The sequence below is a fragment of the Dipodomys merriami genome, unplaced genomic scaffold (assembly GCF_024711535.1).
Source record: "Dipodomys merriami isolate MVZ:Mamm:240054 unplaced genomic scaffold, mDipMer1.0.p SCAF_26, whole genome shotgun sequence".
NCBI classification, from domain to species: Eukaryota; Metazoa; Chordata; class Mammalia; order Rodentia; family Heteromyidae; genus Dipodomys; species Dipodomys merriami.
Genome location: NW_027204048.1, coordinates 3897968 through 3923866, shown reverse-complemented (window position 1 = coordinate 3923866; position 25899 = coordinate 3897968). Strand labels below are relative to the sequence as shown.

The 25899-nt window shown below is 40.8% G+C and overlaps 1 pseudogene; it reads left to right on the top strand.

Moving 5' to 3' along the window:
- Window positions 1–20283, top strand: LOC138836794 (E3 ubiquitin-protein ligase RNF115 pseudogene; annotated as a pseudogene).
- The last annotated feature ends 5616 nt before the right edge of the window (window positions 20284–25899 follow it).

The following is a 25899-nucleotide window of genomic DNA, read 5'->3' as shown; positions in this document are numbered from 1 at the left end:
ATGTATGCTTTTGAAGATGGAAACATGAACCTCCTACATGGTAGACAAGTATCCTCCCATTGAGCTACATCCCCAGCTTTACCCTCAGGGTTATTAGTACATTGCATTACCCTCTGAAATTGCAGTAAGTTTCTAGACACTCTCAAGTGAATACTCATCTTCCCACATTTATGGGTTCAACCAACTATTACCCCTAAAATAATAACTGCATCTGTACTAAACTCATACAGACTTTTTTCTCACCATTATTTCTTAAATGATACATACAAATAGGCATTTAACATTCCATTTGCATTGCATTAAGTATTATGCACAGATGATCCAAAGTATACAGAAGAATGTAGGTGAGAGGAAGAGGAAAAGAGAGTAGTAGGAGGAGGACAAGGAGGAGGGGGAAGAGGAGGAGGAGGAGTTGCAGAAGAAGAAAAAGAAGGAGGAGGAGGAGGAGGAGGAGGAGGAGATTAACTTATCCATGAACTCTCATCAGTTTCTCTTTCTAGTCATCTTTCAAGACACAGATCTTCATATGCTATTTTTCTAGTTACAAAACTTGGCATTAAAAAATGAGGCAGGGCTGGGAAGGTGGCTCAGTGGTAGAGCGCTTGCTTTGCATGCCAGAGGCTCTGGGTTCGATTCCTCAGCACCACATAAACAAAAAAGAAAAAAGCCGAAAGTGGCACTGTGGCTCCAGTGGTGGAGCGCTAGCCTTGAGCTGAAGAGCTGAGGGACAGCGCCCAGGCCCAGAGTTCAGGCCCCACGACCAGATCCAAAAAAAAAAAAAAAATGAGGCAGAAGAATAAAACTAAGTGTTGAATAAGTTTTTCAAATATTATACTGCTAACTGGGCTCCAATGACTCATGCCTGTTATCCTAGCTACTCAGGGGCTAAGATATAAGGATTGCAGTTTGAAGGCAGCCCAAGGAAAATCTGTGAGATTCTTACTTCCAATTAAACACTAAATGTGGAGAGGGTCATATATATATACATTTGTTAGGAAATGGAAAGACTAGGAAAAAATTATGTGAATTAAGCCAGGCCCAAGGAAAAATAGGTCCCATGGTTTCCCTTATATGCAATAACTAGTGTATGTCTAGACAACCAGAAGAGGTCAAAAGCTATATACATATGACCATATAAGCTGATGCTAATCCAAATGAACCCTAAAATAAGGACACAAGAGATTTTATCTTTCTTGCTGTTCTTGTTAATGTACCTACAATGTACTGTGTGATTTTTTTTTCTTTTTATGTTCTTCCCCTGGTATAACCCCTGTTGTCACTGCATTTGATTCTGGTGCCCTGCATCTTTTTTTTGTTTTGTTTTGCTCATTTTTGTACATTTTATATTGTAAAATCGTTGTACAGAGGGATTACACTTACATGAGCAAAGTAATGAGTACATTTCCTATCCGCATATATGGTGCTGAGGAATCGAACCCAGGTCCTCCTGCACGCAAGGCAAGCACTCCACCACTGAGCCACCTTCCCAGCCTCTGGGACCCTGCATCTTGTATATACATTTTTCTAATTTGGGTAGGGGAAGGGAAATAACAAAATGCTGAAATAAGGATGACCCATTGTAACAAGGAGGTGTACCAGACACTATGTTGCAAACAAACGTTATAATTTTGCCCAGAGGCGGGGGTGGGGGGGTGGGGACAGGACCAGGAGTAGTCTGGGAGGTGGAGAGGAAAGAGATGGTTCGAGAAAAACAAAGGAAGGGGTAACAGTGCTCGATAGGAAATGGACTTACAATATCTTTACAGTGAAAAAAAAATGTAACAGGGGCTCCGGAGTGGCCGGCCAGGCGCGATGAGTCAGTGGTGGCAGCCGGCTCTGCCCCGAGTAGCGGCCTGGCAAGGGACAGGCCGCTGCCCTCTCTGACCTCCTTGGTGGGGGCGCCGCTGTGGCCATGCATCCCTTTTTCTGCCACTTTTGCAAGGCGAGGTCAGCCTCAAACTACCAGAATCTGTATGTCCCAGATGTGAATCAGGCTTTGTAGAAGTGACTGATGATTCCAGTTCTTTAGGTGGTGATGGCAGCCGGATAGACAATAGCATATCAACACATTTTGCCGAGCTCTGGGGCCATTTGGATCACACAATGCTTTTCCAAGATTTTACACCATTTCTAAGTAACAACCCACTGGACCACGATAACAGAGCCAATGAGAGGGGTCACCAAACCCACACTGACCTCTGGGGGCCAAGTTGACCTCCAAGGCTACCAGCGACTTGGAGATACAGATCTCGGGGAAGTACTCGTCTTGATAGATCTCCAGCTATTGAAGGAATAATTCAACAGATCTTTGCAGGATTCTTTGCAAATTCTACAATTCCTGGATCTCCCCACCCTTTTTCTTGGAGCAGGATGCTGCACTCCAACCCTGGGGACTATGCCTGGGGTCAGACAGGGCTTGATGCCATTGTAACCCAGCTTTTAGGACAACTGGAAAATACAGGGTCTCCACCAGCCGACAAGGAAAAGAAGTTCAGTAGAGCTAAACAAAAAACAAAAAAAATATTTTTTTATAAAATGAAAAAAAAAGAAAGAAAAATGCACACACACATATACCCCTAAAATAAAAATTATAAGAGGAAATTATAAGAGGAAGAAAAAAAAGTTCCTAGAAAACAATTTTTTCAAAAAAGTTAAAAATTAAAAATTAAAAAAAAAAGTTTAGAAAAAAAATTTTTTTTATAAAAGGTACAAAAGAAAAAAAAAGTTCTTTGATTTTTTTGGGAGGGATGGGAAAATCCTGTATCTCCCTTGTGTCGATAACCAGCCTCTTGAAGTGTCTGGTCTGCTTGTGGTGTTTGATTTTCGTGTGGCTTGGTTGGTTTCTTAAGTCAGTTTGTTTGAGCAGGCAGAAAAATGCTCTGTTTTACCCAGGATTTTGCGATCCTCCTCCCAGATTAGTTCAATGGGAGGGAGATCAGCTTTGAGTATCACAAAAGAGGGAGATGGCTGTTTCCTCTAGTTTGGAGATGCTGTGATGAGGCTAGGTTCTGGGTAGAGTTGAGACCTTTCAGCAAACAGTAACTTTTCCCAGGGGGCTAGCTTGTGAGAAACTCGCAGAGCCCAGCCTGGAGCCATTCTCAGGGTTTCTGTTTACTGAATTTCTATTGATTGTCCAGGCTGCTAAAGGGAGAGGAAGCCTCTGGCTCTGATTACCCAGTGAAGAAAGCCACTCCTGGGGCTGGGGCCCGAGCTGGTGACTTTTCCCTGGGTGGAGCTGAGTCTGGCAGGTCAGCTTAGGTACTTGTGACCTGCTAAATGACTCTAGCTTTCTTCCAAGGCCTGAGTTGGAGCTAGCTAAGCCCAGCTTTGTCAGTATCAAAGATGGAGATCTCCGGTAGTGGGGGGTGAGGAGTGGCCTTCCCTCCTCTGCTCCCTGAGAAGGAGTGAGGACGTTAGGCTTCTACTCACGCCGAGTCTTGGTTCCTGGGTCATCTCTGGTCTGCGAACTGCAGGATGAAGATGTCTGCTCCTTGTCGGTTCTTGCTGGTATTGAGTAGAATCCGCTCGCCTGCTGCATCTGGCTCCTTCGTCTCTGACTCTCTGTGTTGCAGGTATGGCGGCTAAGGCCACCACCACCACCTCTGAAGCTGCTGGCAAGTGCTCAGATCTGTCTCCTTGCCTGGATTTTCCCTCTCTGGCCTAAGTCTCTGTACTGTGATGGCATACTTGGTGTGATTCTCTGGCTTAGGACTGCTCACTGGAACTCTAAAACTGCTTTCTATGCAACAGCTTGTTTAGCCTCCAGCTCGTCCTCTGCCATCTTCCTGGAACTCCTCTATTTTATTCTTTTACTTTATTTTTTATTGCCTTACACTAGTTACATAGGGAGGAGATTCCGTTATTACATCTCCATACATGCTAAAGTGTATTCTCATCAATTTTACCCCCTCTATCACACCCTGCACCCTTCCTTCTAAGAAATACTATTCCCACCAGGTTCCTTTTATCATTATCATTATCATCATCATCATCATCATCATCATCATCATCATCATCATCTTTAAGTAGTTGTACTAAGGAGTTGCCACTTCACAATTTAATATGTTTTACAATATTTTTTTTAATCAATGCCAGTCTTTTAAAACATACTTTTTTGTTGTTGTTGTTGTTGTTTGTCATGGTTCTTGAACTCTGGGCCTGGGTACTGTCCCTCCGCTCTTCAGCTCAAGGTTAATGCTCTACCACTTGAGCCACAGCACCACTTCTGGTTTTCTGGTGGTTTATTGGAGATAAGAGTCGCATGGACTTTCCTGCCCAGCTTGGCTTTGAACTGCGATCCTCAGATCTCAGCCTCCTGAGTAGCTAGGATTATAGGCGTGAACAACTGGCACCCAGCTTTTTCAACATTCTTATCTATCCCTTCCATACCCATACTTTCCCTCATTTATTTTATTCTCATAGTTGAGAATGGTCTGTTTTGACAATATTCAATCTTCTATAAAGAAGAGGATAACTTCTTCCTGACACAATCTCCATCCTCTAGTCCCCATTCACTTACAATCTCTCTCCTCGCTCTCATCCTCCTATGGATTCTCAGCTTCTGCTGAGTTTCTCTTTGATGCTCTTGTATATACTTGAGATGAGTTACAGTTATTCATCCTCTTTCTTTTTCCCATTCTCCCTTCTTCTGACTAATCTCTTAGCTTGATTTATGCCTTATGTAATTATGTATATGGACTTCTTTTTACTTATATAAAGGTCTATGAGTATGAATTCTTTTAGACCAGGCTTCCACAGATAAGTGATGCAGATGAAAACATACAACATTTTGTTTTAGGAGCTTGGCTAGTCTCTCTCAGTAGGATATACTCAACTTGTATCTATACATGATGTCCCCCCGGCCCCTGCCTTTTTGTGCTGATACTAGCACTGTGCATTTAGGGCCTTGTTTTCTTACTTGACTAATTTGTTCAAGGCTGTCATCTCACCACTTGAACCACAGCCCTATTTATTACTTTTTGCTGGTAAATTGGAGAGAAGAGTATACTGGAGTTTTCTGCTCTGGTTGGCTTGGAATCATGATTCTCAGAACTCAATCGCCTGAGCAGATGGGATTACAGGCATGACTCAGTGCTGGGCCATTCATGATATTTTTACAGTACCATTCACAATATTTACATATGTGTATATATATGATATAGATATAGACAGACAGATAGACAAATAGATGTTATAGGTGTGTAATGTGGAAAAATTATTGGAGCCTAAGTTTTTTGTTTTTTTGTCGGCCGTTGGGCTTGAACTCTGGGTCTGAGTGCTGTCCCTCTGTTCTTCAGCTCAAAGTAAGTGCTCTACCACTTGAGCTACAGTGCCACTTCTGGTTTTCTGGTGGTTTATTAGAGATAAGAGTCTCACGGACTTTCCTGCCCGGGCTGGCTTTGAACCATGATCCTCATATCTCAGCCTCCTGAGTAGCTAGGATTACAGGCATGAGCCATAGGCACTCCGTGAGCCTGCTAAGGTTTTTTTTTTTTTTGGTCATAGAGCTTGAACCCTGGGACTCGGCACTGTCCCTCAGCTCTTCAACTCAAGGCTAGCACTCTACTACTTGAGCTTCAGCCCCACTTCCGGCTTTTTCTGCTTATGTGATGCTGAGGAATCGAACCCAAGGCCTCATGCATGCAAGGCAAGCATTCTACCACTGAGCAACCTTCTCAGCCCCCCTGCTAAGTTTTTTGAGTATTTTATGATTTTGCTTTAACGTGGCTTATTTAATTGTAAGTTTCCTACATTTAATCCTGAACAATTGCCATGTTTAACAACCAGCTTGTAAAATCCCTGGCAACTTAATAACTGGCTCTTATGACCTAGTTCAAGCTGACTCCCACCTCCAGGCCCCAGACACTACCACACAAACAACTTAAAGCTGTTTATCACTGTGCTCCTTACAGAGGCTGAGCTTGGCCTTTGTCAGCTGACTGGGACTTGGCCTCTTTCCAACCTGACAGGAGGACAAACATCAATGCACAAAGTTATAGCACTCATGATCCTGGGATGAACATGTATAAAATAGAATCTGTCTACAGCAGTTCTGAGAACAGAGCTGGGGTCATGGTTGACCTTGCCTCCTCTCTATACTAGGAACTAAAGTGACTCCCAAAGATAAAAATACCTGCTTAGGAAGGATAGAATCCCTTTGGGGGCATCTGAACTTGCCAAATTCTCTCATGAATATTTGTATTCTTTTCTGTTTTTTTTTTTTTTGGGTCCGGTTGTGGGGCCTGATCTCTGAGCCTGGGTGCTGTCCCTCAGCTCTTCAGCTCAAGTCTAGTGCTCTACCACTTGAGCCACAGCGCCACTTCCAGCTTTTTTCTTTTTGCTTATGTGGTGCTGAGGAATTGAACACAGGACCTCATGCATGCAAGGCAAGCACTCTACCACTAAGCCACCTTCCCAGCCCAAATATTTGTATTCTTAAGAAACCTGCAAATGTTACAATAACATTCTTTCTAATGGACGAGTAAAATTCCGTTGTGACTCTACACCACATTTACTTGATCCATTAGTTCATTGAGAGGCATCTGAGCTGATTCTATACCTTGGCTATAGTGAATAGTGCTGCAATGAACATGTTTATACTGGTGGCTTAATTGGAACCTGGTTTGTGATCTTTTCGATAAATGCCCTGGATTGGAATTGATGGATCACATGTTTAATTTTCTGTTTAATTTTTTTGAGGAACCTCCATACTGCTTTCCAGAGTGGTCAAACTAGTTTGTATCATTTGTAAAGAAATGGAAAGACAGAAAAAATTATGTGAAGTAAGTACGTCAGGCCCAGAGAAACAAAGGCTGCATGTTTTCCCTCATATGTGGAACCTAGAATTAGCTTACAGACTAATAAGTAAATACATTAGGTAGTATGTAAATGTACACAAATTTTTTAACTGAAATATGGTAGATTCAAGGGAGATCTCAAATAGTATAATTCCTTAGAAGGGCAAACTCAAAGTTCAACAAAATGAACACCAGCAAACAGGCACTTGTAAGAGAGGAGATGGAGTCATGAGGAAAGAGGCAGACAACTTAAGAAAGAGAAGTGGGACGGGGAGGAGAGAATGCAATGAAGACTTCAATGTTTATCGTACAAAATTAAGAGAAGTGAGGAAGGGGAAGGTTGGGGTGATGGGTGAGAATGTTGAAAGGGGTGACAGTCATCAATATGCATTGCATATATATTCATGTATTGCTCTGTAAAATGGCAACTCCTTTGTACAACTACTTAAGAATAATATTTTTTTAAAAAGAAAGAAACCTGCAGGTAGAAGAGATCTCACAGTGGAGCTAGCAATAAATACTCAAATGATGCTTTATTTATAATCACATATCCTAAAGAAAAAATTAAAGGGAAAAGAAAATAGAAGGGTAGGAAGGAGAAGGTAGAAAGAAAGCAAAAGAGAGACAGTAAAGAAGGAAGGAGGGAAGGAAGGAAGGAAGGACGGAAGGGATGGAGGGAAGGAAGGAGGAAAGAAGGAACGAAAAAGAAAGAGAAGAAGGTAAAGAAGGGAAGGAGGGATGGGAGAAAGGAGGGAGAAAGACAAGAAAAAGAATAGAAGAAAGAAAGAAAGAGAAGGAAGGAAGAAAGAAAGAAAGAAAGAGAAGGAAGGAAGGAAAGAAAGAGAAAGGAGAAAAATAGCAGAGAAACTGAGAAAGCGCTGGGTGCTGGTGGCTCACAGCTGTAATCCTACCTACTCAGGAGGCTAAGACTTGTGGATTGCAGTGTGAAGCCAGCCCAAGCAGGAAAGTCTGTGAGAGTTATCTCCAATTAACTATCAGAAAACTGGAAATAGTGCTGTGGCTTAAAGTGATAGAGTGATAGCCTTAAGTGAAAAACCCAGGGACTGTGCCTAGGCCCTGAGTTCAAGCCTCATGACCAATGAAATAGAGAGAGAGATAGAGAGAGAGACAGACAGAGACAGAGACAGAGAGACAGAGGAGACATAACCCTGGGTCATCAGTGACTGGACAGATGTCATAGCAAGGTCACCCTCATGTCTTGGACTTTTTTTTTTTAACTTTCTGAGGAGATTCCTTTTTAACCTTAAAAAATTGTAGATAATTTGAGGTCATTTAAACATGTTCATATGACTAGCCTTTTAGTATGTTAACGTTAGTTATCTTCTTTTTTAATTAATTTTTTATTGTGAAAATACTGTACAAAGGGGTTACAGTTACATGTGCAAGGTAATGAGTACATTTCTTATCCAGCATTGTTGTCTCCTCCTTTTCTTTCCCCTACCATCCTTTCCCTCCCACCTTCTCACACACCCCCAAACCCCACCCCTCATCCACTTCTGCCTAAATCGTAAAGTTAGTTTTTCAAAATAGTGTCTTGTACATCTCATTGTTGCAATGGGCCAACCTGTATCCCTGTTTAAATAATTTGTTTTTTCCTTCCCCTCCCCAAATTATACCAACATCAAATACAGTGTAAACAGGTGTTATACCATGGGGGAGGGACATACAAAGCAACAAAAAAATCGCACATTACCTTATAAATAATTTAGAAACAATAGCAAGGAAAAAAAACACTGTGTTCCTATCTTGGGGTTCATTTCGCTTAACATCATCTTATCTGACCTTTTCTGCTTGTCCCAGACATAGGTACCAGACTATGTTCCTTTCTTTTTTTTTTTAATTGTGAAAATACTGTACAGAGGGGTTACAACTACATGGGCAAGATAATGAGTACATTTCTCATCAATCATTGTAGCCTCCTCCTTTGTTTCCCCTTCCCATTTTTTCCCATCCTTCCCCTGGCCCCCACCCAATCCTCCTCCTCTCCCCCCCCCCCCCCACCAAAGTTGTAAAGTTAGTTTTTTGACATAACGACTTGTACATTTCAATGGGTCCACTGTATCCCTATTTAAACGCTCTGTTTTTTCCCTTCCCCTCCACAATTTATACCGACATCAAATACAGTGAAAGTAGCAGTTATACCGCAGGGGAGGGACATACAAAGCAACAAAGAAATAATCTTATAAACGTGTTAGAAACAATCTCATGAAAGAAGAAAAACCATTTGAATACATATCTTAAGGTTCATTTCATTAACATCAACTAATCTGAGCTTTTCTGCTTGACTCAGACATATACTAGATATTGCAAATAAGGGAACCATGGGACCCATGTTTCTTTGGGCCTGGATTACTTCACTTAATATAATTTTTTCCACATCTTTCCATTTCCTAAAAAAATGGGGCAATGTCATTCTTTCTCATTGAGGCACAGAATTCCATTGTGTATATATACCACATTTTCTTGATCCATTCAGCTATTGAGGGACATCTGGGCTGGTTTCATATCTTACCTATAGACCTATGTTTCTTTGGCCCTGGCTTACTTCACTTAATATAATTTTTTCCAAGTCTTTCCATTTCCTAACAAATGGGGTGATGCCAATCTTTCTGATGGAGGCATTTGAAATGATAAAAGAGGAAAAATGTAGTTCCTCAAGGAAAGTTCCTTGGAGAAAAATAACAGCATGCTTTTGAAGGGGAGAAAGGCAATCGAAGTCTCTAGATTAGAAGTACCATCACTAGCCACAAACTAGTGGCTCTCATCTATAATCATAGCTACTCATGAAGCTGAAATCTAAGGATCAAGGTCAAGGCTAGCCCAAGCAGAAAAGCCTATAATACTCTTATATTCAATTAACCAGCAAAAAGCACAAAGTTGAGGTGTAGTTCAAGTGGTAGAGTGCCAGCCTTAGTGGAAAAGTCAAGCAAAAGCATGAGACCTTGAGTCAAGCCATATAAACGAGTCCATACAAAAAGAAAAGAAAAATTGAAAGGGAAAATGAAAAGAAAGAAATATCATCACTATTGTGAAGCATTCTGCAATCATTTGACTAAATTTTCGAATCTCAAAACTAAAAGGTGCTCAAGTAACCAACCACCAAATTGTGCTTATAGATTCTCCATTTCCTCATTTTTGAGTTCTGCCCATATATGCTATCTTCCTTCAAATTCTCTGCTTCCTCCTGTTTCTTCTTTTGCAAAGACTAACGTTTATTCTAGGTAACACGTCAAGGGAAAATGCTGGTTTCCTTTATGATATTTCAAACAGTTTGAGTCTCTGTGCCTTTATTTTAGTTATCATATACCCTTTGTCTCTGATAAACTTGAGCTAGAGATTGGGTTGGAAAAAAGATCATATTTTGTGGGTATATACCAGTACTAAGGCTTGAACGCAAGGCCTGGGTGCTATCTGTTTGCTTTTTTGTTCAAGGCTAGTGCTTTACCACTACAATCATGCCCCTACTTCTGGCTTCTGGTGACTGATTAGAGTCTTTTGGACTTTCCTGCTGGGGCTGGCGTATCTGACTCACACCCTCAAATCTCAGCCTCCTGTGTAGCTAAGTTTACAGGTGCGAGCTACCATCACGTGGCAAGAGCATATTTTTTATTTTGCTTATATTTTTGGTTAAAAGACATTTCTAATTTCTACCATCTCAAATCATCTCTCATCCATCACGGGAAAAATTAATGTTAACTTTCTCAGAGACCCCTAATTACTTTTCTGTGAGCTACCCATCTTCCACTATGCCAAGAACTAAAGAGAAAGCTCCGAGAAAGCTCCATAGTCCAGAAAGTAATCTCTGAAAAATTGAGGCCTCTGCTGATCCCATGGAGCTGGCCTGCAGAGCTCATGGCTGGTCACTGTTGGCTGAAGGGCAGTGACTGCATGCATCAGGTGTTGTGCTGGCACCCACTAATCAAGGGAAGAAATTCCACCCTTTATCTTGAGCTCTTTGCCTCCTTTGAGCCTTAGGTTCTCCTGTTCTTTCTGATACCCTGTTTGAGACTCAAAAAAGGAGAAGTCACATCTTCTTTCAGTAAATGAATAGGACTGGGTCAGGGAAATTTCAGAGGAGCATTCTTGTGTCCTGTCCACTCTGTGCATCCACACACCTATACTTTCCTGACTTATCACTCATTGTGAATTGTGGGTGAGTCCTATTGCTTTCTGATCCTTTAGAGTTTTAGAAATATAGGAACAACCTCATCCTTATAATTGGTTAGTACACTGTAATAATCAAACTCCAAATATACACTTATATCCTTTTAAATTTTAATTTTCAGAGAGCTGAGGATCAAATTAAGGACCAGCAAGTGTTCTTCCACTGAGCTAAATCCCCAAATGCAGTTTTATTTTTTAAATGTCATTGTTGCCACTTTGGACTTGTTTCAGGACCAGAAAGTTTCAAGAGCACTGGGAAAAGTATGGGTCTGCTTTTTCCCCTCTGTCTTCTCTCCTAGCCTGCCTCATGTTAGTGGGAGAACAGCTTGCCTGGAAAGTTGCCATCTGTGTAGTTCATGAGGTCAGTATCAGCCACAGTCTCTGATCACACGCTTTTCCAGATCAGTCTGTGAAAAGAAGACTCCAGAAAACAAGCCAACCATCCAGCTTCAGAAAAGACATGCCAGCCTCGCCCCCAGGGCCTCCAGAGTCCCTGTCCCTTTGCTCCATGGAGAGTGGCGAGTGGCTGTGAACACCCTGCTCTCCCTCAGGGAGGATGCGTGGCAACCCAGCATCTGCTCTATGAAGAGTTCCTCTATCCCCTGCCAGCCCTTGTCATTCATTCTTTAAGACTATAGTGGTGAGGGATGGCTGACGCTGGTTCTTGTGGTTTTATAAACTCTTTTCTAGCCCTACTCCTACTCCCTGCTGGAAAATTTAGCTTGTATTTCAATGTTGTAAACTAATATAACACCAGTAGACACAAGTGGTTATTTGGCCTTAAAATGTGGCCCAATTGAGACGTGCTATGAGCATGCCAATTTTGATAAAAAGAAGTTAGTGTGTACACATATGTATACATGACTCCAATTTAGTATTTATTATTATTATTTATATTGGTCATATTCAGAAATGATAATGTTGTAGTCATACTGGATTAAATAAAATACTGAGTTCCTAATGTGAGATGGTAATAATGTATGTAATGGAAGTCTTAATTCACACTTCGATTTTGATCTTGTGCAGGTCTGATAGTCTCATGATTCTAGACAATGGCAGCAAGCCATAGCTCCCATCAGCCATTCTAGTCACAGGGGAAGCACCAGACATGCCCCAGAGAGTTTTGGGTTGCTAAGTTAGGAACTTCTTCAGGTCATAGTTGTAAAACATATTTTCTTCCCTTTTTAAAACATTTTGTGCTGGTGCTGAGATTTGAACTTGGGGCCTGGGTGCCAAGCAGTGTCCCTTACCTTTTTTGTTCAAGGTACTCTCTCACTTGAGCACAGCATCGCTTCTGGGATTTTTGGCTGGTTAGAGAAAAGATTCTCACAGATGCTTTTGCTCAGGCTGGCTTTGGACAGTGATCCTAGGATCCCAGCCTCCTGTGTAGCCACTGGCATCAAGCTCACATTTTCAATTTATAATCTTTTCAGTTTACAGTGCATTTATCTAGACCTAACCCCAGTGGAATCAGGACTCTTCGTAGTAGTGAGTTTCATGTGTTTCACACTGGTTGTTCTAGGTGGCCACCAGGAAATCCTAAACACTTATGTGGTTAGCTCATCCTTCTCTTTATAGTGTAGTTCTGGACCAGGCTCAGTAAGAGCTCTATGCACAGGGGACTTTTTTTACACAAAGACCATGAGAATCAGAGGGCACACAGCCCATCTGCTAAGGTGATTCATCAGCAGTTTCCAACTTCTTCCTCAGTTGGAGGCCAGATGGCTAAGGACCAAGTAAATGTCTGTAAATGCTCACCAAAGTCAGGGGCTGCAGACTAGGCAGAGACTGGGAAATGCCCAGGATCCTATCAGGGGAATGGGTTAGATAAGGCTCCTTGGGACATTTACATGCCATCCATCCCTGTTTCCCCACCTGTGGCTTATGATGATCCAGGAGTACCAGTCTGACTCTCTACCTCCCTGACAGACAAAAATCTCTGCTATCCTAAATGAACATCTATCTCATGTACAAAATACGTTCCTGTCACCCTAGCACCTCCGGATAGCCCAGCCCATTATATCATCAAGTCTAAATCTAAAAATGTCATCTGAAATCTTATCTCCCAATCCTATAAGTCATGTAAAGGTAAGAATCTGGATCTGATCCATCCTGGGACACCTTTTTTTCTCCATCTATTGACTGGTGGACTGGAAAACAAGTTATTTGTATTCAAAATACAATGGTGGATTAGACACAAACTACCAGATATAAATATTCCTATTCAAAACTGAGAAGAAGGGCAAAATAGGAAGGCTCTTACTAGTCTCAAGGAACATCCAAGTCTAAGAGGGAAATTTTCACTACTGAGAGAAAGCAAAAACCAAAGGTAAACTAATAAAATCTGCTTCAGTGAATAATCATATATAAAGAAGGGAAAAAAGAATAGAAAAAGTCAGTGAGATTTTTTTCTAAATACTGATGTTCACTAAGTAAAGTAACTTGACAATCAATTTATTGTCTCAGCACCAGTGAGAGAGAGGATGGTGATTATAAACATGGCTCTTTGTAATTTCTGGAGAAATTTTGTCTAACTGGACAGCAGTTGAAGCAGAATATTTATTATATAATTTTATTATTTTTGATTTTTGAATTATGAGAATCTATGAACAGTTTAAACACAAAACTTTAAAATAAGAACAAAATAGATGATGTTCTCTGCCTTACCTTCTTAGTGAAATATGGCTTTGGGGAGTTTTCACAAGCCTAATGGTACAATTTTAATTTGCATTATTTTTTGTAAGACTAAAATATCTCCTGAATAATCTTAAATTCTTAATTTCATGAAGTAGAAATGTAAAACATTCCTTTTATGAGTTCATACTATTTGAATCTTGTTTAAAAAGTTTTCTCATTCCTACAGTAATAAAGAAAACTTCAACCACTCTCTAAAAGTTTATAATTTCACCTTGCCTTTTTTCCCACTAGTACTGGGGTTTAAACTCAGGGTCTTGAACTTGCTTAGCTGCTGCTCTACCACTTGAGCCATGCTTCCAACCTGCTTTTGACTTGGTTATTTTGGAGTTGGAGTCTCATATACTTTTCTCCCTGGCTGGCTTCCAACTATAATCCTCCAGATTTCAGCATCCTGAGTAGTATGCCTTACTTCCAAATTACTATTGCATTGTAAACACTTGTTTCCAAACAAGCATTCTTCCTAAAAATGTGGTAATCGAGTGTCTTTCCCTGGATACACTCATCCAATTGCTGTAATCAACTACAATATAGTTCTTTAAACACCAGTGAACAGCTTTGTTTGCTTAATGAACGAATGTAATTTTACTTTAGGTCTCCCTCTCTCTCTTTCTTTCTTTTTTTTGTGTGTGGGGGTCCAGTCATGGGGCCTGAACTCTGGGCCTGGGCACTGTCCCTCAGCTCTTCAGCTCAAGGCTAACACTCTACCACTTGAGCCACAGCGCCACTTCTGGCTTTTTTCTGCTTAGGTGGTGCTGAGGAATCGAACCCAGGGTCTCAAGCATGCAAGGCAAGCGCTCTACCGCTGAGCCACATTCCCAGCCCTCTGTCTCTCTTTTCTCTCTCTCTCTCTATCTCTTTCTCTCTGTCTCTTTCACTGTCTCTCTGTCTCTGTCTGTCTGTCTTTCTGTCTCTTTCTCTATGTATATTTTATAAAGCCATTCTATGGCTACAAGATATTGCATTGTAGCCAGATCCTGGTACTCACACCTAATCTTAGTTACTTAGGAGGCTGAGATCTGAGGGTCATAATTTGAAGCCAGCCAGGGCAAGGAAGTATGTGAGGCTCATCTCCAATTAACCACCAAAAACAGAAGAGGAACTGTGACTCAAGTGACAGAGCATTCATCTTCAACAATACCCAGTCCCTGAGTTCAAGTCCAAGTACCAACACACACAGAGAGAGAGAGAGAGAGAGAGAGAGAGAGAGAGAGAGAGAGAGAGAGAGAGAGAGAGAGAGAGAGAGAGAGAGAGAGAGAGAGAGAGAGAGAGAGAGAGAGAAAACGGCATTTAAAATTTCCTAATTTGCTTCCTGTGTGTAAGATTTCTCTGATGAGCATCAATCTGGTCATTTCAATGTGTATTCTATACTGTCAGCCACAGTATCATTACATAATATAGTCATGCTTTATCATTTTATTAGATGACAAAATACTCTGTTAGGACTTTCAGAGGCCACATTCCAGACTGGCATGGCAATTAATGAAGACATTGTTAAGGTTTGGCCATACATGTGGCTCTGGGGAAAACTCATCAGGAAGTTGATGCTGGGGTACAAATCAAGAACAGGGCCCTTCTATTCTTGGCCATTATTGCTCAAGTTGCCATGGGCATCAGCAGGATGTCCTTGAGTCACATGAGTGTCTACCAATAAAACTTTATCAGTGAACACTGAAATGTTCATTCTCCATAATTTTTATGTCAGGGAATCTTGTTTTTATTTGCTTTTTAAAAGTCCATAAGAGCCAGGCATGGTGACTTAAGCTTATAATCCTAGCTACTTGGGAGACAGAAATTAAAGATCACTCTTTGAGAGCAGCCTGGACATGAAAGTTCACAAGACTCCATCTCAACTAATAATGATTGAGGGAGGGTGATGCATGCTTGTTATCCCAGCTATAGGGAAGCATAATGTCTGAGTGGAGTGGTGCACATCTGTCATGCTCAGTGGTACAGAGAAGTAGCCCAGGCCTGTCTGGGCATAAAATGGCACTGTACCTTGCAAATAACCATTAGAGAAGGAGGCTAGAGGTGTAGATCAGCTGGTAGAATGCCTGCCTTTCTAACGAGAGGCCCTGAGTTCAAGACCCAGTATTGTCAAAAGTAAAATACTTATACTAAGCCATGTAAAAAATGTACTTAGGCCATCATAAAGTTTTAGGTCATCTGAAATGTCAAAAGTTTGTCTCTTACAAAGGTTAATTTTTCATGACATTTTGTACTTCTCATTGTTGCAACAAAATGTCATGTCAAAACCAACTTTACAATGTCGGTGTGGGGGGGGAGGGGGGTATAATTGGGTGGGGGGAGGGGGGAGGCTGGGAAGGGATGTGAAGGGTAAATAAAGGAGGAGGCTGCAATGCTTGGTAAGAAATGTATGCATTATCCTGCCCATGTAATTGTAGCCCCTCTGTACAGTATGTTCTCAAATAAAATAAAATAAAATTAAAAAAAAAACAAAGGTTAATTTTTCTAATCATAGTATGGAACTGAAATTTTAGACATCCTTCTAATATGTGTTTATGGTTTTGCTGTTACCTACGGTTAAATGGATAAAAGGCAATGGTTTCTTGGTGTAATTACTCTGAGTAAATAATTGATAAAAGAGCATATGTCTTAAAGGATGTTTGGAAAGTCAGCATCCAGATTCTACTTTTAGGATGGCTCAATATTGATAAGGATGAGTGATTTGCAGGAAGTGGGGCTTAATGCCAATGTGAGAAACATGTTGAAAGAGACATACCTCCACATCAGGCAAGTCTCTTGTTTCACACAATTTCCTTTGCAAGCCTAAGTTAAGAGACACTTCTCTTGTCTAGTTCCAAAGCCTACCAGGATGCACTGGGTACCAGTGCCCTCCAGATGCAAAGGCTGTCAGTAGCTAGCCCTGCACATCTATATTTATTCTATAGTGCATGCACTCAGCTTCTGTAAGGTCTTCCATTCCCTGCAAAGGGCTGTCTGTATTCATATGAGGATTTAGCAGCCATCTCCCTTGATTGGGCCCTGGTATCTGCATTTCCAATGTTCTCAAGACTTCTTGCATGCATGGTTTACTAACTCCAAGCTTATTTTGCCCAAATTTTCCCTCTTCTTAATCTTTTCATTTTATTTGTGTTTCCTTTTTTTTTTTTTTTTTAGTAACTAAGTACATGAATGGTATTGGTTTGATTCTCTCTGAGTGTACCTTTGTGGTCTGGCCAATGTTCTTTTGTTTTGTTTGTTCTGGTACCATGATATAGGGCCAGGATACTGTCTCTGCTTTTCCACTCAAGACTGGCACTCTACCGCTTGAACTACACCTCTACTTATGGCTTTTTGGTGGTTAATTGGAGATAAGAATCTCATGGACATTCCTGCTTGGGCTGGCTTCAAATTGTGCTCCTCAGATCTTAGCCTTCTGAGTAGGCAAGATTACAAGCATGAGCCACTGGCTCCCAGCTCTGAGAATGCTAGTGAACTTCTTGTTATTGACAAGGATTCACATTTTGTTGCTGGTAAATCAGGTCAAGAGAGTTGTTTAGCATTTGAATGAGGGATTGGAGGTCTGGCTCCATTGGTAGAGCATTTGCCAAAGAGTGATTGCATCAAGTACCAAGTTTGAATCCTGTTCTTGGATGAAAGAAAAAAAGGAAGGAAGCAAGGAAGCAAGGAAGGAAACAAGGAAGGAAGGAAGGAAGGAAGGAAGGAAGGAAGGAAGGAAGGAAGGAAGGAAGGAGAAACAGAGATAAATAAAGAATAGTTTGAACGAATTCAGTTCAATATCATTCCTACCTTGGTTATTTTGCGCACATCATGTTCCTACCACATTCCAAGCTGGGCTTCTGAGCTATGTATCCCTTTATTTCATGGAAGTTATATCAGCCTCTGCAGAGTTAGACAGTAGCACAGCAAGGGTGCACATCCTCATATGAGCTGCAGGGCCCATGGTCTGGCTGTGAGAGTGGCCTTTCACTGTCTGACCTGCACAGAGAAAGAATTAATTATGCACATTTCCTTAGTGTGGGAAGCCAGAATGAGAGAACTGTCTCTTGTTTTGGAAAAGGAGGGAAGATAGTGCTGATCATTCACTGAGATTTAGACCCACATTCTTTAAAGTCAGAGGATTCAATGTTGCTTGTAGCGGAGTCATTCATTCCTAGGAGACTGTAATATAGTAATAACTAACTGACATACTTGATCAACATGGGTGCACGTGTGCGCGCACACACACACATTTCTGTGTTATGAAATCTAAGGCTGTTGACATAATCTGGGAATATTTTATCAATGCTCAGTCAACTTTCCTCTTGGACTTATTGAGAAATTGTAAACAGCGAGAACAATTGAATCAATCTCACTTTCATAGTGGTGTGTGTGTTTGTGTGTGTGTGCGCGTATGTGCCTGCACGCACATGAGGATGTGAACTAAGTCTGATTGTATGCAATAATTTTACACTTCTAACTTGGCAAAGTCTCACCATTGGTTTCTGAAACCTAATATTCAAGAAATCCTAGAATTTATCATTGTTCTGGTGCTTTAGTTAATGTATAAGGAAAAGTCAGAGACACTGTGTACAGGTTCGCTATGTTCCTGGATCTTTTGTACACGTGCACATGTGCACACACACCATGCATGGGTTGAATAATCACTTTGAAGGGCAGAGGAGAGATGTGTATTCATATACTTCCCAGGCCCTAAAAGACATCTTCCCGTGTCCCCAACTCTGAATACCCATCACTCCGTCTGCCACTGTCTTCTACAAGGATATTTCTGCATGAAAGAAGTGAGCAGTGGGGCCCAGGGCTTTGCTGAACAAATCTTGAACCATTCCTCTCTGCTTTCATAGGTGGAAGGTCTGGCCTCACAGAGGTAGCTGATTGTTTACTACTTAATGTTATCTAAAAACCTAAAAGGCCAGTGACTATTTGTTGTTGTTATTGTTGCTGGTACTGAGGTCTGAACTCAGCCTCACACTTGTTTGGCTTACTTGCTATGCTGGTGCTCTACCACTTGAACCAGGTAATCAGCCTGGCTTTTTGCTCTTATTTTGGATTTGGAGTCTTCTAGACTTTTCTTCTTAGGCTGACTTGATACCATAATCCACCAGATCTCAATCTCTTGAATAACTAGGATTATAGGCATGAGCAATTGGTGCCCAGATCTTTTATATTTTTGGGGTGTTTTTTTGTGGGGGAGTAAGTCCTGGGGTTTGAACTCTGGGCCTTAGGGCTGTCCTTTAGCTCTTCAGCTCAAGACAAGCACTCTACCACTTGAGCCACAGTGCCACTTTGGGTTTTCTGGTGGTTAATTGGAGATAAGAGTCTCATGGACTTTCCTGCCCAGGCTGGCTTTGAGCTGTGTTCCTCAGATCTCAGCTACGGGAGTTGCTAGGATTACAGGTGTGAGCCACCGGCGCCTGGCTACCCAGTTCCTTTATAGTTTTATTTTTTAATTAACATATCTCACATTTTATATTAACATTATTTGTCCATGTTAATGGGGTTCAATGTAATATTTCTGTGCATGCATGCATCTTATACTGACCAAACCCAACTTCCCTTTACCTACTTTGTTCCACACATACATCCTAGCCCCTAGTACTTCTGTATTACTTTCAGGAAGATTCATTTTCATTTCCATGCTTGAGAAGAGGTGTGTGTGTGTGTGTGTGTGTGTGTGTGTGTGTGTGTGTGTGTGTGTGTGTGTGCGCGCGTGTGCGTGTGTGTGTGTCTGCACGTACATGTGCGTGCTAATACTGGGGCTTGAACTCAGGGCCTCCCATTCTTCCTTACCTGTTTTACCCAAGGCTGACACTCTACCACTTCCACTTTTATGCTGGTTTACTAGCAAAAAGAGTCTCATAGACTTTTCTATGGGGGCTGGCTTTGAATCTCAATCCTCAGATCTCAACCTCCTAAGTAGCTAGGACTAAAGATGTAAACCACTAGCACCCAGTGAATATGTGGTTTTGTCCTACCTGTCTGACTTATTACAGTGAACACGTTTCCAGTTTCATTCATTTTTCTGTAAAGGACATAATTTCATTCTTTTTTTTTTATTGTGAAACTACTGTACAGAGGGGTTACAATTACATGGGCAAGATAATAAATACATTTCTTATCAAGCATTGTAGCCTCCTTTGTTTCCCCTTCCCTTCCCTTCCCATCCCTCCCCCGCCCCCGCAATCCTCCCCGGCAGGCCCCCCCACACACACCAAAGTTGTAAAGTTCGTGATCGACATAACGACTTGTACATCTCATTGTTGCAATGGGTCCACCTGTATCCCTATTTAAACGATTTGTTTTTCCCCTTCCCCTCCACAAATTATACCGACATCGAATACAGTGAAAGCAGGAGTTATACAGTGGGGGAGGGACATAAAAAGCAACTATTGCTGAGTAATACTTCACATTGTGTTGATGAACATCTTTGCTGACTCCATACATCTCTTCCTGGCCTCTAACTCTTTTTCTATTGAAACCTAAAGTTCATGGCTATGCCCTGAAAATCGCTGAAGATGAACTGACATGGTACGCTCCTATGGCTGCTTGTTCACATAATACATCTCCTTCCTTTGTCCTCCACTATTACCTTGTCTTTATTTTGGCATATAGGAGTGAATGATTGCCTTGTGGAAATTCAGGAGTTTGGGCCTGGGACCCACAACTCTGGTTTCTGTGGCAGCCAGATCTGAAAATCCCCGAATTTTCCTTTATGCATTCTGCTCCTTGGAGAGGATGCCAATCTCAGAAAGAGAAAAATGGAAGAATGTGTGGATGTATGCTCAGACTACCTTAGTAATCAGGAACAAGTTTGGGGGAAGGTGTTTTTATGCCAAGATCCTGTTTCTTCTCAAAATTTTGGCCAGTAGTTTTAGTATTTATCAGTGACTTCACCTGTAGCAATTTTCACTGTAGAATCTTTATGATTATTTCCATTTCCCACCACCCTTCTGCATTTGTTATTGGATTTGTCCTGTAAGGAACATATATGCCCTCTCTTCCATTTTTTTTGTAAATCTAGTCATTCATATCAATGTGGGTTCGTGCCTATTAGTTATAATCTTTGGAATATAATTTAATACTAGCATTTCTTCTTATTATTATTAAAATTGTTCCACCTTTGACAAGGTTTGGTAGCACTTTGAATTTTGCTCCTTTTGAATCATTCCTATCTCCAGTATTCTTGCTTCCTCATTAAAATTAAATATGCTTCCACTTTCTGGCACAACAATGTTCTCTAAGAATATTGTGCATTTTCCCTTCCCTGGTTTAGAATCACTTTTCTCCAGGTACTTTATTTCCTTTTACTGAAATTGATATTGAGAACTAAGTTCTAGCTGAGCATTGATTTGTTGCTTACACCTGTAATCCTGGCTAGTCAGAAGACTGAGATCCAAAGAATCATAGCTCAAAACTATCTCCAGGCAGAAAAGTCTTAAGACATTTATGTCCAAAAGAATCTAGCAAAATGCCAGGTTGCAGGCATGCCTTGAGTCCACGACCTTAAGTTCAAACCTAGTTCAAGTTCAAGTCAATTTCACAGTAGCCAAGCAATAGAATCAGCCAGTGTCCATTGACCGATGAGTGTACAGAGAAAAGCCAGTTAACACAATGAGATACTATCCATCCACCTAAAGGATAAAATTCTGTCCTTTGCACCTACATGGATGGAAGTGGAGATCAGGAAGAATGAATAAATCCAGATCCAAAGAGACAAGTACTGCATGCTCTCACTGACATGTAGAATGGAAAAATGTTGGTTGAAATTGACATGGTGATGACTAGAGTAGATAGGAGTGGCCTAAGGGTAGAGAAAGTTGGTCAGTGGGTTTGAAGTTACAGTTACTGGGGAGCAAGTATTTCTGTCATACTGTTGAACAGTGGGATGATCATACATGATCAGAATGCACTGTGTACCTTAAAAATCAAGCAGAATCAGGATCTGGTGGCTCATGCCAGTCAGCCTTGCTACTCAGGAGGCAGAGATCTGAAGATCACAATTTAAAGGCAGCGAGAGAGACAATACTGTGAGATTGTTATCTCCAATTAGCCAATAAAAAGCCAGAAGTGGAGTTATAGCTCAAGTGATAGAGTGCAGCTGTGAGAACAATTCTAAGGGAGAGTGCCCAGGCACTGAGTTTAATCCTCTACACTGGCACTGGTATATACACATACACACATATATACACACACACCCAAAGAAAATAAAGAAATTTGTGTGTGTACCAGGGCTTTAACTCAGAGCCTTACACTCTTGCTTTTTTTTTTTTAAACTTAAGGATGGTGCTCTATAAATTGAGCCACAGCTCCCTCTTCCAAGAAGAAAGGGTTTTGAAAGTTTTCCTATAAAAATAAATATTTGATAGTTTAATTCCTTAGAAAGGCAAAGTCAAAGTTGAAAACAATAAATAGGTAATGGGTACATGAAAAGAGTGGGGTGGAATCAAGGGGAAAGGGGTAGACAAATGAAGAGGAGAAGAGGGGGAGGATGCAATCAAGAACCAAATGTATATACTAACAGAATAAGAAGAGTAAGGGAAGGAGTGTGTAGAGAAGAGTTGGGTGAGAATGTTAAAGGGGTGACATTGACCAAGGTGTATTGTATTCATAAACTCTTTGTTAAATGGAAACTCCTTTATACAACTACCTAAAGATATATTAGGAAGACAAAAACCAATACATAAAAACAAAAATATTTCAGAAAATATATATGATTAACCAGAAAACCAGATTTAAAAATTATACAATTAATGCAGTCATCCAAAGATTGTAAGCATAATACTTACACATATATAATTTTTGTTTGTATGTACCAGTTTAAAAAATAGAATTAATCTATAAAAATAAGCCTGGCACCAGTGGCTCATACCTGTAATCTTAGCCACTCAGGAGGCTGAGCTCTGAGGATCACAAATTGAAGCCAGCCTGTGCGGGAAAGTCCATGAGACTCTTATCTCCAATAAAGCAACCAAAAAAGCTGTGGCTCAAGTGATAGAAGGCTAGCCTTGAGCAAAAGAGATCAGGGACAGTGCCCAGACTCTAAGTTCAAGTCTCAGGATCAGCACCAATAAATAAATGAAGAAGGAAATATTATATACAATTATAAGGATATATAATTTTTAATGAAGTTGTGCATCAATGACTTACACCTATAATCCTAACTACTCAGGAGGCTGAGATCTGCAGATTGCAATCTGAAGCCATGCCAGGCAAGAAAGTTTGTGAGTCTCTTATTTCCACTTAAACACCAAACAGCTAGAAGTGGAGCTGTGGTTCATGTGGTAGAGTGCAAGCCTCAAGTATAAGAGCTAGGTGACAGTGCCTAGACCCTGAGTTCAAGCCTTAGTACCAGTATAAGCATGCATGTGCAAGCATGTGCACGTGCACACACACATACACACATGTGTGCACACAAATTAGAATGTGAATTTAACAATGCAGATCATTAAAATTCTTAATATAAGTCTTAAGAGTTTAGTGAGTTTATCCCCCTCAAAAAACATCTTTCTGAGGACATCATTGCAATGACAATTTCAAAGCAATTTATTTCTTCAGATGAACACCAATTTATTTCTACTGAACACCAACTGGTAAAAAAATAAAATAAAAACAGGGAAATAAGATCATTTCTCCATCTGCCTAGATATCTTGTCTACCCCAGAGCTGGGTAGGAAAGCTCAGAGGGATGTTGGGCCTCATCCCTGAAAACCAGAACTTCTTGGCAGAATTTTCAGCGTTGTTCCATGTCAGCAGCTTTCAGTCCCACCCCTCTCTCTCTCCTATACTCCCTATGCGCTACCTCTTTCTGTCCTCTACCACCTCCTCCTGATTCTTTCAGAGGTCTTTTTTACTCTTCTTTTCGAACTTCCTGTATGATAGAAAACAATGGTAAGAAGGGCAAAGAGCCAGGATCTGGTGGTTCACACTTGTAATACTAACTATTCTAGAAGCTGAGATTTGAGGATTGCAATTTGGAGTTAGCCTGAACAGCAAAATCTGTGAGATTCTAATATCTAATTAACCAAGAAAAAAGTCAGAAATGGAGCTGTGGCTCAAGTGATAGAGTGCTAGCCTACCAGGCACTGACTTCAAGCCCCACTATTAGCACACACAAATATATGCATATATTTGTACATTTATACATATATATGCATATATTTGTATATATATGCATATATTTGTACATACACACACCTATATACATATACATACATATATATATATATATATATATATATGCAGAGAGAATTCCCTGATCTCTTTTGATTGCTCACAAGCTTCCTGTGACACCTGCTTGCCCTGGCCTTGAAGCCTCTGTGGTCCACTGATCCTTTGGGGGCTGGCTAGATACACCCAATGTACTAATGTCCCTATCATGTGCAGAGGAGCCTTCCTCCATTTCACTTGTGGCCCTGTGGATACTGGTCCCAGGAAATAAGGTGCTTCACTTGTTTCCCTGAGATATGCATGAGGGAATGAGAAGAATACCTAGCAATCACCTAACACCATGATTACCAATTTTTTAAAGTAAGTTTTCTATTGTGAAAATATTGTACAGAGGTGTTACAGTTACATGAACAAGGTGAAGAGTACATTTCTTATCCATCATTGTTGCCTCCTTTGTTTTTTCCCTACCATCCCTTCTCTCCCATCTCCACAACTACACGTCCCAGCCCCCTCTCCCCCACTCCCCCACCTAAATTGTAAAGTTCATTTTCAACATAGTGTCTTCTACATCTCATTGTAGCAATGGGTTAACCTGTATACCTCTTTAACCATATCTTCCCCTTCCCCTCCCCAAATTATACCAACATCAAATACAGTTAAAACAGAGGTTATACCGTGGGGGAGGGACATACAAAGCAACAAAAAAAATCACATGGTACCTTATAAATACGTTAGAAACAATAGCAAGAATGAAAAAAAACACTTGTGTCCCTATCTTGGGTTCATTTCACTTAATTTCATCTTATCTGGTCATATGTACATAGCTTTTGAACGTTTCTACTTGTCCCAGACATATAGCAGTTATTGCAAATAAGGGAAACCATGGGACCTATGTTTCTTTGGGCCTGGCTTATTTCACTTAACATAATTTTTTCCAAGTCTTTCCATTTCCTAACAAAAGGGGCATTTCTGATGGAGGTATAGAATTCTAGTGTGTGTGTGTGTGTGTGTGTGTGTGTGTGTGTGTGTGTGTGTGTGTGTGTGTGTGTGTATACACATATATACATATATACATATATCACATTTTCTTGATCCATTCATCTACTGAGGGGCATCTGGGTTGGTTCCATATCTTAGCTATGGTAAATAATGCTGCAATAAACATAGTTGTGCTGGTAGCTTTAGTATGGTCTTGTTTGTGACCATTCAGGTAAATGCCCAAAAGTGGGATTGCTGGGTCATAGGGGAGCTCTATGTGAAGTCTTTTGAGGAACCTCCATACTGTTTTCCAAAGTGGTAGAACAAGTTTACACTCCCACCAACAATGCAGTAGGGTTCCCTTCTGGCCACATACCCTTCAGCATCTATTGTTATAGAGTTCTTGATTATAGCCATTCTAACTGGGGTGAGGTGGAATCTCAATGTTGTTTTGTTTTGCATTTCTTTTATGGCTAGAGCATTTCTTCATGTGTCTATTGGCCATTCTTTCTTTTATTTTATTTTTTATTGTGAACATACTGTACAGAGGGGTTACAATTACATGGGCAGGATAATGCATACATTTCTTATCAAGCATTGCAGCCTCCTCCTTTGTTTACCCTTCACATCCCTTCCCAGCCTCCCCCCACCCCCCACTGAATCCTCCCCCCCCACCAAAGTTGTAAAGTTCGTTTTCGACATGACAACTTGTACTTCTCATTGTTGCAACGGATCCACCTGTATCCTTAAACGACTTGTTTTTCCCCTTCTCCTCCACAAATTATACTGACATCAAATATAGTGAAAGCAGGGGTTATACCATGGGGGAGGGACATACAAAGCAACAAAGAAATAATCTTATAAATGTGTTAGAAACAAATGCATGAAAGAAAAAAGATTAAAATACATATCTAAGGGTTCATTTTCCTAACATTACATTATCTGACCTTCTCTGCTTGACTCATACCTATACTAGATATTGCAAATAAGGGAAACCATGGGACCTATGTTTCTTTGGGCTTGGCTTACTTCACTTAATATAATTTTTTCCAAGCCTTTCCATTTCCTAACAAATGGGACAATGTCATTCTTT